The following is a 17223-nucleotide window of genomic DNA, read 5'->3' as shown; positions in this document are numbered from 1 at the left end:
TGATATGTTATCAAATCTATGAATTTCTATATAGGATGGTTAAGAAAATGTTATTTTTTATAAAAGTGAACTTTGGGTTTGATGGAGACAAGAACCACTGGCATAAAGCAACATCTGTCTGCAATTCAGACAAAAACATTTTCCATTTGCACAAACAGAAGATTTCCTGCTGTATTAGATGAGAATAGTGATGCAAAGATTTTCTACATTAAATGTGATAGAAAATCTGAAAAACGTGTCCTTTTTAATTGCACTTTAATCTATTCAGCCTCCTGTCAACCAATCCCTTTTATGCTTAGTTCATTTTTATTCCAATATTTTGAGATGTTTCCTGACTACATCACTTTGCTAGATAACATGGGGATTAAGAAATTCAAGGACCTGACCATCTAGAAGTGTAGACTGCCCTCTCTTGGAGGGCAATCTGCATTAAGATGACAGCATTGAACAAATCTGGTGTTTATAACTTTGACACGCAGGGCATCAGATGATGTTGCTTTGAAATGAGATTCTGAAATGCCCTTGATCCTCTATTATAACATCACTGAGGTGGTTATAATGCAGTGCTGAGGTTCTCAATCAATTTAGGTGTCAGGTAGCCCATAAGGGGTATGTATTATAAAAGAGAAGAAGAACAAATTGGTTTAGAGGAGTGGGAGGATGATGGGCTTGAGTTCGGTAGATCTGGATCCACATCTTGGTTCAACTGCTTACTAGCTGTCCAACTTGGAGAAGCTCAATTTTCTCCTCTGTATAATGGGCATAATACCAACTGCTTCACTAAGCTGATTTGAGGATTAAATGAGATCCCTCCTAGCATATTAAAATGCCCAGCATACACCAGGACCAAATTATCATCATCCCATTTTCTTTGGGAGCTCTTCAATGAGTCCTAGGACCTAAGCATTGAAAGCACCCTAGTCAGCAAGTCAAATGTTCCAGTAGACTATCTAATATAAACATCTTCTGTAGATAGTGAACAAAAAATTCCAAGCCCGTATTGTTCTCATATGTCCTCTGGTCTTGATCAGTGGTAACTAATTCTATTTTGGTCACCTGTATATCTTAAGAGTTGAAACAAAATCTGAAAACATATGAAGTTTAGTTTCTTGAAGCTTATAATCAATTTCTTCCCTCTAAAACCATCTTCCTCCCCCTGTCCAACCAAATCACTGTGAGTTATAAAAACAGAATGAATGGTCAGCTTAGATATGATATCTATTTTTAAAGATTACTTAAAAAAATTTTTAGTACTCAGCATAGTAAGTGCCAAATTGCTATACAGAGCATCCCCAAATTCCCTATGTACTTGAGCTCAAAATAACAAAGAAATAAATTCACTCTTTGCCATGAATACATGGAGAAGGTAATGGCACCCCACTCCAGTACTCTCGCCTGGAAAATCCCATGGACGGGGGAGCCTGGTAGGCTGCAGTCCATGGGGTTGCGAACAGTCGGACACGACTGAGCGACTTCACTTTCACTTTTCACTTTCATGCATTGGAGAAGGAAATGGCAACCCACTCCAGGGTTCTTGCCTGGAGAATCCCCAGGACGGGGGAGCCTGGTGGGCTGCCATCTATGGGGTCACACAGAGTCGGACATGACTGAAGTGACTTAGCAGCAGCAGCAGCAGCCATGAATACAAGGCCGTTTATGGTAAAATTCTGTATGATTGCTCATAGTTAATCCCAAAGAGATAGGTATTCGGTAGTCCTGAATATGTGGGCAGAAGAGGTTTTCAGGATTAGGCTCTTGATAGAGATAATTGTACCTTCTTCATTAAAGAGGCCCTGTTAACAGAGTACTTTCTCTTTCCTTACTAAATGCTGTGAACTTTGCCCTGGGTCTATAGTGTTCTTCCACAAAAAAACACATGGCCCATAGGTAATGTGCTCTGTTTCTGAGTCATTCTACCTATGATTTATCTATTCTCTCCTTGAAACTAGGCCTTCCTGAGTAGTCACCAATGGAAAAGATTCTTTTAGTCCAGTCTAGATAAGCAGTTGACATCCACAAACTGGGTTTGGGGCAAGATTCTTTGACCAGACATTTCTTAGGGAATCATCAGTTCACTACTCTCTGCATAGTTAGTTTTCTCCTTTCTGAAAGTGGCGTGGTGGTGGTGGGGTCTTCCCTTGCTTCTCCTATATGTATGTGAAAGGCCACAGTATGCCACACAATGCTTTATATTGTAACATTTTGAAAATTAAGAACTGACATGTAACATTCTTTTCATTTTATGTATACAACATAAAGACTTTAGGCATGCATAAAGTATATGCATGCATACAACATGCATATACTGCAAATGATCATAATAAATCTAGTTAACATCCATCACCACACATAGTTAAAAATTTTCTTTTGTGATGAAAACTTTCAAGATCCCTCTTAGCAAATATCAAATACAGATGCGTTTGAACTGTGGTGTTGGAGAAGACTCTTGAGAGTCCCTTGGACTGCAAGGAGATCCAGTCAGTCCATTCTGAAGGAGATCAGCCCTGGGATTTCTTTGGAAGGAATGATGCTAAAGCTGAAGCTCCAGTACTTTGGCCACCTCATGTGAAGAGTTGCCTCACTGGAAAAGACTCTGATGCTGGGAGGGATTGGGGGCAGGAGAAGGGGACGACAGAGGATGAGATGGCTGGATGGCATCACCGACTCGATGGACGTGAATCTGAGTGAACTCCGGGAGATGGTGATGGACAGGGAGGCCTGGCGTGCTGTGATTCATGGGGTCGCAAAGAGTTGGACACGACCGAGCAACTGAACTGAACTGATGCTATAAATTACACTGATGCTGCTAAGTCATGTCAGTCATGTCCGACTCTGTGCAACCCCATAGACTTACTTATTTGATCACTGGAAGTTTGTATCTTTTGACCACCTTCATCCATTTCACACATTCCCTGCCTCTGGAAACCACTAATTTTTTCTCTGTAAATTCAGTTTTTTCTTTTCTTTTTACTTATTTTTCAAGATTCCACATGTGAGACCTTGCCTTTCTCTGACTTATTTTACTTAGCAAAATTCCCTCAAGATCCATCTATATTGTCACAAATGGCAGCATTTCTCCCTTCTATGGCTGAATAATACTCCTCTCTTGTATGTAATTTTATGTGCATGTATATATACAAACACACATATACACACAATCGTGTGTATATATCTGTATCTCTCTCTATATACCACATTTCTTTATCTTTTCATCCATCCATGGTCTCTTGAGGTTTTCCATGTCCTGGCTATTGTAAATAATGCAGTGATGAACATGGGGATGCATGTATCTTTTCAAGACAGTGACTTCTTTTCTTTTGGGTAGATGCCTAGAAGTGAAATTGCTGGATCATATGGGTTCTATTTTTAGTGCTTTGAGGAACTTTCACACTTTTTCATAATGGCTCCACCAGTTTGCATTCCTACCACCAGTGTACAAGGGCTCCCCTTATTCTACTGTCACCAACACTTGCCAACTTTTTTCCTTTTTGATGACAGGCATCCTGACAGGCGTAAGGTGATAGTTCATAGCGGTTTTGGTTTCCATATCCCTGATGATTAGTGATGTTCAGGACCTTTAAGGTATTTAACCATCCGCAGATCTTTTTTTGGAGAAGTGCCTATTCAGATCCTCTGCCCAGTTTTTAATTGAACCATTTTTCTCTATTGAATTGTATGAGTTCTTTATATATTTTGAGTAATAGTCCCTTATCAGATTCAATTTACAAATATTTTCTATTGCTCTGTAGGTTGTGTTTTCATTTTGTTGATGGCTTCCTTTGCTGTGCAGAAGCTTTTTAATGTTACGTAGTCCCACTTGTTTATTTTTGCTTTTGTTGCTTCTGCTTGTGCCATCTATATTGTAAAATGTTAAAAGATAATAGAAGGAGAGTGCCATCCTCTGGTCATTCCTTGAGTTAGACTTCACTCATTATTACCATTAATAATAATAATATTAACGTCTATTTCAAGGAATGACTAGAGGACATCATCAAGAATGCAGAGAGTTCTCATATTTTCCTAACCTATGTATCTTGGATCTATTGGCTTTTTAGCTTTATTTGTTTGTATCATTATTTTTGTGGCCACCCTGGGGATTCTAATATACATCCTCAACTATTTCCTGTCTACATGCAGTTAATATTTTACCATTTGCAATAAACTGCAGAAGTGTTGTATCCATATAGGTCTATATCTACCCCATTTTCCTTTATGCAAGATTTTGTTTGTATTACATCTACATATATTATCAACTCCACCAGTGTTACAATTTTTACTTTAAACTGTTATATGACATAAATAAATTGAGGAAAAAGGCAAACATTTTAGAAGTCTTTTGTGTTTACTTAGATATTTACCATTTTCAGTGCTTTTCATTCTTTTCTGGGGATTTCTATCTTTTCCAGAAGTTTCTATCTTACATCATTTCCTTTCATCCTGGAGAGCTTCTTATATATAGAATATCTTGAAGTTCGGGTCTACTGGTGACAATTTCTTTTAGTTTTGCTTTATGTGAAAATTTCATTATTTACTCTATTTTGCAGTGTATGATTGCTGGGTAATTAATTTTGGTTTGACAATTTTTATTCTCTTATTACTTTAGAGATGTTGCTTTGCCTTCTATTAGCCTCCATAGTTTCTGCTGAGAAACCAACCAATAATCAGATCACTCTTCCTATATACTTAATGTGTCATTTTTCTCTCACTGCTTTAAAGGTTTGCTATTTTTTAATATAAATTTATTTATTTTAATTGGAGGCTAATTACTTTACAATATTGTATTGGTTTTGCCATACATCAACACTGAGATGACCCAGAGGGATGGTAAAGGTTTGCTTTTTATCTTGGGATTTCTACAGTTTGACTATAATGAAACTTGGTGAAGGCTCCTCTACAGTTATTCTACTTGGTTTTCACTGATCATGTGTCTTTACATTGTTTCATCAAATTAATTAGTTATTAATTCTTCAAATATTTCCCTCTTTCCCCTTTCTAAGATTCCATTTACACATATATAGGACTACTTGATATTATCTAAGAGGTCTCTGAAGCTTGTTTTTTTCCAATCTTTTTCCTCTATTCTACACATTGGATACTTCTTACTGTTGTCTCCAAGTCCACCTGCTCATTTATATCTCCATTCAACTCTGAAGTCTGTCCAGTAATTTAATTTCAGACATTGTATTTTTCAGCTCTAGATTTTCATTTGATGCTTTTTTTCTACTTGGTTATTTTTTATTGGTTCTGTTTCTCTGAGGAGGTTTCTTATCTTTTCATTCATCCTGTGCATCATTTAGGTTATAATAACTATGTTCAAATCCTTGTGATTTAGTCCCAATATCTGGATCATTCTGGGGTCAAACACAACTGATCATTTTGCCTGAGAACATGTCCTATTTTCTTGACTCTTTATATGCTGGATAATTTTGGACTGTGTCTGAAACACTGTGAATATTAACTAGTGGAGATTCTGGATGCTGTTATTTTCCTCCATCAGGTGTCATTTCTTTTGATTTGGGTGGCAATTATCTTGTGTCCTGAGCTAAGCGGCTTCAGCTGTGCCCTACTCTTTGTGACCTGATGGACTGTAGTCCTCCAGGCTCCTCTGTCTGTGGGATTCTCTAGGCGAGAATACTGGGGTCGGTTGCTGTACCCTCCTTCAGGGGATCTCCCTTACCCAGGGATTGAACCCGCGTCTCTGAGGTCTCGTGCACTGGCAGGCAGGTTCTTTACCACTAGCGCCATCTGGGAAGCCTGGAAATTATCTTAGGAATCTCAACTCCAAACTGTTTCTTGGGTGACAGCTGCAGTCTCTGTTCATTTCCTATCTTCAGCATAGTTGCTTCGAGTCAATGTCATGCATGCATAGCTTAAGAGGCAGTTATAGATATGGGTAGATGGAATTTGAGCACTCCCTATATATTCCTCTAGATCTTTCCTCCTGGTGATACCTCTCAGTGTGTCCTGGCCAGAAAGATTTTTATGTCCACAAGCACCCCTGCTGCCTTAAGTAAGCTGTGTCAACTGTCCTTAGCCTAAGGTCATTCAAACTTGGAACTTAATTTATACAGCTTCCCTTCTACCCTCCCTTAAGTGTGTTCTTCCCCCTGAAGCATCTCTTGTTCACTCTCTAGTGTTTCCAGCTTTTGACATTATGCCAAGGTTCAAAGTGGTTTTCTGCAGGGGAGTCATCCAAAAAGGCCTCATCCCATCATTACCAGAAGGAGAAAACATATCACCATTCATTATGAATGTGGAAAGCCCCTGGGAAGCCCCATGACTGAAAAGATACTGAGTATGAACATGAGAACTGCTTAAAACTGCTTAAAACCTGAGCCCTTCTCTTAAATATCAACCAACATCTTTTTTCTCTTTATTTAGGAATATCACAACCATTTAAAAATGACTTATTCCATCTTTAGTTATCAGATTCAAAGTTATAAAAGATATATTTTAATTTGACAGGATTTGGTTTTCAGAAATTCATCTGGCTATAGATCCATTTCCTTGAATTATCCCTCACTCACTTCAAAGACTGGAATAGTTTGAGCCTCCCATTTTTTTCATTCCCTACAGATGTCCAACCTATAGTTTCAGAGAAGTGCATGAAAAGAGGGCTTAAACGACTTCACGTTTATCGGGTCAGTGCCCTTTTTGATTTCTTCTAATCAGATCTCCAGCAACTCTGGATCTTTATGACTTAATTTCTTGTCCTTGCTGGTTGTTTTCCCTCTGAAATCACTATCTTTCATGACATTATAATCATTTCCACAGTCACCAACTTTTGTGTCACAAGCTCAGAGGCAATACATTTAGCTGAAAAATTTATAATCGAAGGAGAAGTGCTACTAGGAAATAACCTGTTTTTAATCACACAAACATCAGTTGTAATAAGACACAAGAAGAAATATTAAAAACATACATCAATAAGAACTCTTCTCTACTGGTTTTCCATTTGGCCTCTGTATTTCTTTTAATATTACTGACTTGACTTTCCTATTAAGTACACTGCTTGGTGTTTACGAGGCAAAAGCATGAAGTCTATCTTATTAGCTTACCAGCAACATCAGTATCTATTTAGAGGACTCCAATGTTAATGATGTAAAAACACAAAGTATAGAAACAAGAAGTTTGCTTTTAAATGTTAACAACTGTCATCTCTGCAAAGATGGGGCTACTAAAGGAATTGATGGTTTCATCTTTTTACTGGCAGAAAAACATTCTTAAGCTCATAATCCTAGGTCAAAGCCATGATTAGCGCCATTTGGATGAAAGGATGCTAACTAACTCAGTTAGAGTGTACACCATGGTAAGATGGGCTGACAAGGACCCTGGAGTACATGGGTGCAGGAACCCAACAGCACTAAGTTTGCTTATCCCAGCACCAACCCTCACCTCCACTACACTTTCTTCTCTGTCTTGCTTCCTGTCTTTGCCAACTGGAAGCTTTTAAAAAATCCTTGTACTGTCATTTTAGCAGTGTTTGAGAAAGAGACACTGTTCTAGGCTCTGAAGGCAGAGCAGTGAACAAGACAGAGATGTTTCCTATTCTCCTGAGTTCATGTTCCTGTGAGGACTGTTAATATATAAATCTAGACAGTGGAAACACAAATGATTTCACATATTGCCATGCCCTCCTCCAGGGGATCTTCTCGACCCAGGGATGGAACCCATCTCTCTTAAGTCTCCTGCATTGGCAGGTGGGTTCTTTACCACTAGACTAGCACCACCTGGGAAGCCTCATTAAGTCTTTAAGAATGCAAAATAGGGGAATGTGACACAGTGCAACAAATGAGGGGATGATTCCTTTAGGAAAGGTCATCAAGGAGGTTCATCTGAGGGTAACATTTGAGTTAAGAAGAGTTATGACAAGAAGGAATCGGCCTCATTGAGTTCCAGGAGCACAAATTAAATCCATGGCCAAGGGCCATGCATAGTCGCTTCAGTTGTGTCTGGCTCTTTAGGACCCCATGGACTGTAGCCCACCAGGCTCCTCTGTCCGTGAGATTCTCTAGGCAAGTGTACAGGAGTGCGTTGCCATTTCCTTTTCCAGGGGACCTTCTCACCCCAGGGATAGAACCCACATCTCTTGTCTCCTGAATTGGCAGGTAGGTTCTTTACCACTAGTGCAACCTGGAAGCCACTAAATCCAGGGTGTGTTTTATAATTGCTGCTGCTAAGTCACTTCAGTCGTGTCCAACTCTGTACGACCTCATAGACGGCAGCCCACCAGGCTCCCGTCCCTGGGATTCTCAAGGCAAAAACACTGAAGCGGGTTGCCATTTCCTTTTCCAACGCATGAAAGTGAAAAGTGAAAGTGAAGTCGCTCAGTCGTGTCCAACTCTTAGCGACCCCATGGACTCTAGCCCACCAGGATCCTCCATCCATGGGATTTTCCAGGCAAGAGTACTGGAGTGGGGTGCCATTGACTTCTCTGGTTTTACAATAGATGATGTCATTAAAGCAAGAAAAAACTATTATCTTTTACTGACATCTTAAGGAAATAAATCAAAATATCTACACTGTTTATGTCTGGATGTAGATCAGAATCTGGGAATCCATTTGCCACTGCATAGTCTTCCATATTTTTTAATAACAAGAAAAATATTTAAAAGAAGAACTCAAAATACATTTAAAAGGAGAGACAGAGCCCCAAAGCAAACTTAGATCACTGTGAGCAACATTTAACCAGCTTAAAATTTGTGCATTGGAGAGGGGTTACCATGTGGGTCTGAGGGAGTCCCCAAACACAAAGTATGATCCCCAAACACAAAGTATAACAGAGTTCTCTAGGGGCTGGTGGTGAGGGCAGCAGGGGGGTGAGTGCGGAGGGAGGGTCAAGGGAGAGCAGCCAGTCTCCTCTTACATCCAGGCCTCATTCAGGCCTGTAGGGATCACAAGGCTCACCTCTGCAGGGAGCCCTCCAGGGGCCAATGCTACTTTCTGGAGGGAATTTCATTCTCAACATAAAGAGGAAACCAGGACAGAAGGCACTGTCAGAGGGAAAGGAGGAAGAGGCTAACTGATAAAGAATCTGGTGGCACTCTGTGACAGATACAGGAATATTTTAACTATAAATTATTAGTTTAGCAAAATTTATTTGTCTTTAACTTATATCACAAGTTTTCAAGGGAAATTTAATGAATCTGAAAGCATATTCTGTGCCAACACTAGATATTTGTGTCTTAATTTTTATTTTCTGGGAACCACGGGCAAAACTGGAAACAAAACGTTCATCAGTTTGAGGCTATTTGGCTAGAGACTAAGAAAAAAATACAAGGGATTTGAGCTGAAGTCCAAATTTAGACCAAGAAGTTCCACCATTTTATAAAGAGGCAAAAGATTCTTAGGTCATAGAAATCAGGTTTTTATCCCTCCCACTCACAAGGGTATCAACCATGACAGACCAGAAGTTGAAAATCTCAGGGTTAACCCCATTTTTAAACACTGTTCTTATGTGCATCAAAGCCTGGGAAATGAGAAAAGCAGAGAACCTTCTTATAACTCACACAACTCAGTATCAAACAAACAGTCCAATTTAAAATGGGCAGAGGACCACAGACTTTTCTTCCAAAAAAGATGTACAGTCAGATACATGCAAAGATGCTTAACATCACTAATCAGGGATATTAAAATCAAAACCACAATGAAGTATCACCTCAGGTGTGTCAGAAAGGCTATCATCAACAAGACAACAACAACGAAAGTATTGATGAGGATGTCAAGAAAGGGCTTTGTTGGTGGGAACATAAATTGGTGCTATCACAAAAAAAAGTATGGATGTTCCTCAAAAAATTAAAAATAGAACTACCATACCAATTCCAATTCTGGGTATTTAACCAAAGAAAATGAAAACACTAACTCAAAAATATATACATATCTCTGTGTTCACTGCAGCATTATTTACAGTAACCAAGATATAGAACTGAAGAGTTTATCAACAGATCAATGAATAAAGATGATATGCACATATATACTTGCCTGGAGAATCCCAGGGGTGGAGGAGCCTGGTGGGCTGCCATCTATGGGGTCACACAGAGTTGGGCACGACTGAAGTGACAAAGCAGCAGCAGCAGCACATATATGCAATCGCATACTACTCAGCCACAAAACAAGAATGAAATCTTGCCACTTGTGACAATATGGATGGACCTAGAGGGTATTAGATCATCGAAAAAACAAAAGAGTTCCAGAAAAAACATCTATTTCTGCTTTATTGACTATGCCAAAGCCTTTGACTGTGTGGATCACAATAAACTGTGAAAAATTCTGAAAGAGATGGGAATACCAGACCACCTGACCTGCCTCTTGAGAAACCTATATGCAGGTCAGGAAGCAACAGTTAGAACTGGACATGGAACAACAGACTGGTTCCAAATAGGAAAAGGAGTACGTCAAGGCTGTATATTGTCACCCTGCTTATTTAACTTCTATGCAGAGCACATCATGAGGAATGTTGGGCTAGAAGAAGCACAAGCTGGAATCAAGATTGCCGGGAGAAATATCAATCACCTCAGATATGCAGATGACACCACCCTTATGGCAGAAAGTGAAGAGGAACTCAAAAGCCTCTTGATGAAAGTGAAAGAGGAGAGTGAAAAAGTTGGCTTCAAGCTCAACATTCAGAAAACGAAGATCATGGCATCTGGTCCCATCACTACATGGGAAATAGATGGGGAAACAGTGGAAACAGTGTCAGACTTTATTTTTTGGGGCTCCAGAATCACTGCAGATGGTGATTGCAGCCATGAAATTAAAAGATGCTTACTCCTTGGAAAGTTATGACTAACCTTGATGGCATATTGGAAAGCAGAGACATTATTTTGCCAACAAAGGTCCGTCAAGTCAAGAGTATGGCTTTTCCAGTAGTCATGTATGGATGTGAGAGTTGGACTGTGAAGAAGGCTGAGCGCTGAAGAATTGATGCTTCTGAACTGTGGTGTTGGAGAAGACTCTTGAGAGTCTCTTGGGCTGCAAGGAGATCCAACCAGTCCATTCTAAAGGAGATCAGTCTTGGGTGTTCTTTGGAAAGAATGACGCTAAAGCTGAAACTCCAGTACTTTGTCCACCTCATGCGAAGAGTTGACTCATTGGAAAAGACTCTGATGCTGGGAGGGATTGGGGGCAGGAGAAGGGGACGACAGAGGATGAGATGGCTGGATGGCATCACTGACTCAATGGACGTGGGTCTGAGTGAACTCCAGGAGTTGGTGATGGACAGGGAGGCCTGGCGTGCTGCGATTCATGGGGTCGCAAAGAGTCAAACATGACTGAGTGACTGAACTGAACTGAGAGGGTATTATGCCAAGCAAAATACATTAGACAGAAAAAGACAAACACCATATGATTCCACTTATGTGGAATGTAAACAACAAAACAAACAAAACAAAACAGAAAGAGATTCATAGATATAGAGAACAAACTGGTGAGCACCAGAGACAAGGGGAAGGGGGTTGGGGGTTGGGTTAAACAGGTGTGTAGGGGGGATTAAGAGGTACAAACTTCCAGTTATAAGTTATAGGGATATAATGCACAGCACAGGGAAGGTAGTCAATAATATTTAAATATTTTGTATGGTAACAGATGGCTATCAGACTTACTATGGTGATCAGTTTGTAAGGTATAAAATGCCAAATCACTATGCTATACCCCTGAAACTAACAGAATATTATATATCAATTATGCTTCAATTTTAAAAATTGCTTTAAATTTTAAAAGATTGTTGTTTCTTGGTCATGGTGAAGATAACAGTAGCAACTCAAGCTTTGGCATCTTCAGTTTTGGACTCCTACCTTAACATGCTACAAACCCCCATTCCAACAGGGAGGTTGTGGATGATGCTCTCTGAGGACACTGAAGCTCACTGGTTTCTATAAGGGCTTATGTGACTGCTTCACAGTGGCCACAGACAGAAAACCCATAGGCCCAATCTGGCCTTGTAGATACACTTGGCTCAAGTCACTTTTTATTTTTTTGCTCCAACATTTAGAAATTGAAAGCATAATCCAAGTTTATGGATTCTGAGGGAAAACAAAAAATCAGAAGATCTGGCAACTTTGGGCCTACATTCTTTTGTGGTCATGCTTGGCTAGAAGTGGCAGTGGCTGCCCCAATTGTATGCAGTACCCATCTCGTATTTATGTTACTTTGTACACACTTCTGTTTGTTCGCTCTGCTGCTGCTCAGGCTAGACCAAAACAGTCAGCCTTTTCCACTGTGAGTCAGGATGTCTGCCACAAAAAACAGGGGAGACCAGGCTATGGCCAGTGGAAATGGCCAACGCTCATGTATAGGCTGACTCCATTTATACTCCCTGAGCAACAGAGAAGGTTCTTGCTTCCACTGGAAACTGACAGCATGGACTTTTGGAACACTGGGAAGGAGTTCCCTAAAGCATTAATGAGAGCTTCTTTTTTTTCCCTTTCTCGAGGACATTTTTTTTTTTCCCCTCTATCGTATCCCTTGGGGGATTTTAAAAGAAGTATTTGGGAGGGAATTTCATGGGAGAGTCACAGATTTTAATAAGAGGGCTTAGAAAAATTTTGTCAAGTGCCAGAAGTTGTATTTTAAATTGATTTCCTGGTCTAGAAGGGCCGACAAGTGGCCCACAGCCAGGCAGGCAATCGTTAAGGGTGGGGATGACTCATTCTGTGGGGTGTGGAGAAAGAAGATGATCCAAAACTTTGGAAAATCTAGTTTTAACTCTCATTAGAAAACAGCCCCAAACAAATTTACTCCCCTACCCCTGACTTCCCCCTACCTCCTCCAGTTGTATTAAATTCTAAGTATACTGGGGGTTTTCTAAGGCCTTTATGGTTCAGCAGAGTAAATTCCTTTTACATGATTAGACTGCTGCTTGAAAATCATCATGTGAGATTTTATACAGCAAAAGGATTCTTCACAAAGGCTTGAAATCTCTCCCTTATTTTTTTTTTTTCCCCTTGGTTCCCATAACACAGTTGGAATACAATGTAGGCTCAAGCCTTGATGGAGATCTATGCCAGAGCTACCTACTTTGATTCTTCATGGAAACAAAGCCCTAATGAGCTCACAATATGATAAACAGGCCATTTTAGTGTTTCCAGGAGAATTATTTGGTAGGTAAAATAAGAAAGTATCCTCCTCCCAACTTTTTTAACTTCTTGCCCCAGAGCGAAAAGTGGTTGGTAATTAGGAACATTTCTCTTAGTCATCTAGCTACATGTTTAGAGATACCACTTTGCTACCAATAGATAAACCTTAACTCTAAAGGGAGTCATGCATGAACCATCTTATAGAAAGCAGTATACTGTAAGACTAGGGCTTTGCAGGTGGTGCAGTGGTAAGGAATCCACCTGACAATACAAGGAGAGGCAGGAGACGCAGGTTTGTCCCTGGGTCAGGAAGATACCCTGGAGGAGGAAATGGCAATCCACTCAGTGTTCTTACCTGGAGAATCCCATGGACAGAGGAGCCTAGTGGGCTACCCTCCATAGGGTTACAAAGAGTCAGACATGACTGAGCACACAATACCACAAGATTAGGAAAGAACTGTTTCTGTATTAAATATGTGCAAATTCTTTCAATCATTTCCTTAGCTCAACAATAGCCCACGAGAGTTTCATTCATGTGATAATCAAAGAATATTTACTTTCTATTTCATTTCTGGATTAGGGAAACTGAGTGGTGGCCAAGATCATGAGGTTCCTTGCCCTTAAGAAAGTTAACTTCTAATGGGTGCAGAGGTTGATGGCAGGGGTGATGGAGATGGACACTAATACATTCAAAGAAGAAAGCAAAGCATGGAAGTGACTAGGGATGCTTAGATTAAGTGCTGAAGAAAAGCCTCTTTGAGAAAGTAGTATGAGTGTTTACTTCTGCGTGATGAGGAAAATGCTAGCCATGAAAAGAGCCAGGAAAAAGCATTCTGGGAAGAGAAAATATCAAATGCAGAGGCACTGAAGCTGGGAGGGAAAAAGCTTGGCAGATTAACAGAAAAGACCAGAGTGGCTGGTGTCAAGGTAAAGAGTTGTACCAAAGTCAGATAGGTAGGCAATCTCCAGTCATAAAAGGAAGCCATCAGAAGGGTTTTCATGGTATAGCAATGCATCTTTCGGGAACTCCATATCAGGGCTGGCGAACTACACCCTGCAAGCTAAATATGGCCTTCCATGTGTTTTGAAAGCAAAGTTTTATTGAAACATAGTTTGCTTGTTCACTTATGTAAGGCCTATGGTTGCTTTTGCACTGAAATGGTAGTGTTGCTTAGTTGCAACAGAGACCAAAGTGGCCCATAAAGATAAAAAATTTTAACAAGCTATCTGGCCCTTTACAGAAAAGATTTATCAACTCTTACTTTCAACTATGCATTCTTAATAGTTTTTATGGATCTTGCATTTGGTTTACACAAAACTGACTACCATGTTAGCCTTTCTCAAAAGACATTAGATAAAACTGCTAACACAGGAATATTTCAGAAAATAAAAACTTGCCTTGAAACAGGGATCAGACTCAGCCATATGAGATTATCTAGCCAAGAATGTTTTATCACAGCAAGATGCTATCTCACATAGCAAGAAATCTGTAAGTGAGTTTGATTATTTCCATGGGAAGACACTGTCATCCAGGTGCTTGACATCTTTCTGCCGCCTTCAGAATGTGGGAAAGCTCATGCCTCCTGGTGGCAAGATGGCTACCATAAACTGATGACGGTTTAACCCCAGGAGTTCCTGCAAACAAGAGGGGAGCTATGTAACAGCAAAATAGGCTGGGTATTTCCTCCCACGTGTCTTTTTTTAGGGAAGAAAAATCCTCTCTGACCCACTGCTCATGTCATCTACTTATATCTCATTGGCTCGATCAGCCTGTGTGTACACCAATGTCTGGTAAGGAGAAAGGACTTATCATGATTGGTGTAGGCTACCTAACACTCATCACCTGGGAGCCTGCACATATACATGGAGAATGGATGCCTGAACAAGATCAGGTTTCTACCAGCAAGGAAGACAGGCAAGAAAGGCTGAGAGTGAGGCAACTAAGAGTACCAGCCACAGATTGGGATCTTCATAAAAAAATCCCATGCTTGTGCCTGTTCCTGTCTATTCAGAGAATGAATGGGAAAGGTGGAAACAGAAATTGAGCAGATCCCCTCACTGGGAGGTGTGTGGGCAGTGGTAGAATACAATTGATTGCTTAGTTCTTTGACAATGTAAATATCATCTATTATATCCACAACAGGTTGAGTAATTCAATCCAACATACAGAAAACTTGCTCTCAAGGCAACATATACATTCAGCCTCTCTGGTGAGTCATCTTTCTCCCAGACAGTTTTCTCCTAAGCTCAAAGAAACCACAATTATTTGAATGTGGACTCTTTTCAACTGAGTTTTTCAAGTAGGGGCTTGAAACCACACTGGGCTTCCCTCTGATTCCTAGACAGGTTCTTCTCAAACACATCTCTAGTTATTTGCGTTCTTCACTTCTCTAGCTGGCTGGAAACCACAGTCTGCTTCAGGATTTGTTTTTCCCCTCTGGGGAAAAGGTACATTTTCTCCTTCAGTCTCACATGTATTCACCATGTATTTAGAGTACCTACTACCTGGCCCTCAGAGAGCTTAAAGTCTGGTACTAAGGAAGCTGAATTAGTTGCTGTGTTAACTGCATTTTCTGTGACAGCTGAGGAGTTATTGTAGAGAGAAACGTTAAGAGTTAAGAGAGCTGAAACTCAGCAAAGATGAGACCAGAGAGAACTGTCTTGAGTTGAGCTGTATTAGATGAGTTTATATAATATCTGGTTTTGTTTGATTTTCTTTTTAGTAGAGGAAATCACAGCAACAGGGAAGTGACTGAAGTTCTGTGATGTTTATGGAGAGCTGGTCAAGCCAAGTCATTTTCATTCTGAAACGAATTCACTTGGATTGAACTGACTTTTGCAAAATACAGGCTGTAGTCGTTTCAGCCTCTGAAGAGCCTAATTACCTTATTACTACTCTATGAAGAAATATTACTGGTTTTGGCCTCAGTAGCCATCATTCACACCCTCTTTCTTTCCTTCATTTACTTATTTTATCATAAGAACACCTGTTGTGTGTTAAGCTCTATCCGGCACTGAGAAAACAAATGAATAAGACATTTATTAAGTACCTGTTCTGAGCTAGGCGGAGGCTAATGCCGTGTCCTTGCTCTTAAGGATCTCCCAGTGTAGTCGCTTGTCTGGCATCTAGACAAGAAACTCTAGCACACTGGAATGGCCTATAGAGAACATCCGTAGAATCGCCTCGTAATTGAGAGTATGAAGTTGAGCACCGGATCCTGGACTCACACTTAGAATGTGACTTCGAGTGAGTTACTGAGCATCTGCAAGCCTCAGTTTGCACACTCGAGGACTGAAGCAACTGAGCACGCACACGCTCACAAAGTGGAGGTACTGCTAGGGCACGCATCACACGGTTACTGTGAGTGCTGAAGAGATGACAGCTCTAAAGTTATCAGCATGACACTAGACACATGGTGAATGGTCCAGAGTTTGCCAGCTGTCGGCTGTTGATATGTGCTACCAGAGGGGCAGCACTGTCAGAAGACTGCTGGTCAAGCACAGAAGTGGCTTGAAAATCAAACTCTGTCACTTAATGCTCAGTGACTTTGGGCAAGTTATCACCCTCCCTATCATTCAGGTTTCTGCTCTGCAAGATGGAGGTAATACTTAATTCAAATAATTGTTTGTAAGAATTAAGAGGAAACACATGGGGAGCTCTAAGCATGATGACTGGCCCATATAAACTCAAATAAATGTCAACCACATTACTACAGCTGCTGTGGGCACTGAAACAACAAAGGCAACCACCCACAGGGCCAGGACACATTTCTTGGAGAAGATGACACTCAAAACATGCTGTTTGTGGCAAGGGTCAAAGTCAGCAGCCTTCATGGCTGTGAAAACAACTCTATACCTGTTTTATGGATCATGGATCACTGGCATCTTGTTTGTGCAGTTTGAACAGAACATTAAATTATGGAAAACTTGAGAATTGCTGCCTCTGTATTTTCATGGGCTAGTACAGGGTGTGACAAGTCTAGACCCTTGTCCCCCTCCCTCCTAAATGGCCAAACTCTCCTAGAAATTTTCTTCTCAGGTTACAGAAAACACCTTCAAAGCATCAAGGTTACTATACTACACTAACACTGACTTGTGATGTACTCCCTTCCATCCTCCAAAGCTGTGCTAATGCACAGGACTCTAATTT

This window comes from Capra hircus, chromosome 7, assembly GCF_001704415.2.
Source record: "Capra hircus breed San Clemente chromosome 7, ASM170441v1, whole genome shotgun sequence".
NCBI lineage: Eukaryota > Metazoa > Chordata > Mammalia > Artiodactyla > Bovidae > Capra > Capra hircus.
The sequence above is the reverse complement of the archived record's forward strand: the minus strand, read 5'-3'. Positions refer to the sequence as shown.